Source organism: Arachis ipaensis, chromosome B6 (genome assembly GCF_059453495.1).
Source record: "Arachis ipaensis isolate K30076 ecotype BB chromosome B6, ASM5945349v1, whole genome shotgun sequence".
Classification (NCBI taxonomy): Eukaryota; Viridiplantae; Streptophyta; class Magnoliopsida; order Fabales; family Fabaceae; genus Arachis; species Arachis ipaensis.
Genome location: NC_142441.1, coordinates 106,483,622 through 106,484,568, shown reverse-complemented (window position 1 = coordinate 106,484,568; position 947 = coordinate 106,483,622). Strand labels below are relative to the sequence as shown.

General features: G+C 45.1%; 1 non-coding gene across 1 annotated transcript; it reads right to left on the bottom strand.

Moving 5' to 3' along the window:
- Window positions 1–319: 319 nt before the first annotated feature.
- On the bottom strand, window positions 320–423 carry LOC148562192 (small nucleolar RNA R71). The gene has a single exon (XR_015886513.1). It is a non-coding gene; the product is annotated as a small nucleolar RNA R71 (small nucleolar RNA).
- Between the last annotated feature and the right edge of the window lie 524 nt (window positions 424–947).

Here is a 947-nt window from a genome sequence, read left to right as displayed (position 1 = left end):
TAGCATCCAAAAGCCAACAATCCATGCCAACAACTTTGAACTTAAACCACCGCTCATCACCCTTGTTCAGAACAACTGTTCGTTTGGAGGAGGTGTTCAAGAAGACCCCAATCAACATTTGACCACCTTCCTGAGAATATGTGACACAGTGAAATCTAATGGTGTTCATCCTGACGCCTATAAACTGCTCTTATTTCCCTTCTCACTCAGGGACAAGGCAGCCAAGTGGCTGGAATCCTTCCCAAGGGAGAGCTTGACAACTTGGGAGGATGTGGTGAATAAATTCTTAGCAAGATTCTACCCTCCTCAATGAATCAATAGGCTGAGAGCTGAGGTTCAAACTTTCAGGCAACAAGATGGTGAGACTCTATATGAAGCATGGGAGAGGTTCAAGGACTTAACAAGGAGGTGTCCACCTGACATGTTCAATGAATGGGTCCAGCTGCACATTTTCTATGAAGGGCTCTCTTATGAGTCAAAGAAGGCCGTAGACCATTCATCTGGAGGATCCTTGAACAAGAAGAAGACCATTGAGGAAGCCATAGATGTTATTGAAACAGTAGCAGAAAACGACTACTTCTATGCTTCCGAAAGAGGGAACACAAGAGGAGTGATAGAGCTAAACAATGTAGATGCTCTGTTGGCCCAAAACAAGCTCATTACCCAGTAGCTGGCTGACCTCACCAAGAAGATGGAGAGGAACCAAGTAGCAGCAATCTCATCTTCATCAACAATCTAAGAAGGAGTGAATGAAGAAGCAGAGGGGAGTCAGGAGCAAGCCAACTACATTGGGAATTCACCAAGGAAAAACTATGATCCATACTCCAAGACTTACAACCCTGGATGGAGAAACCACCCAAACTTTGGGTGGGGAAGTGAGCAAGATCAAAACCAAGACCAGAGACGTTACAACTCCAACAACAATGCAGCTCACCAGCAATTCACCC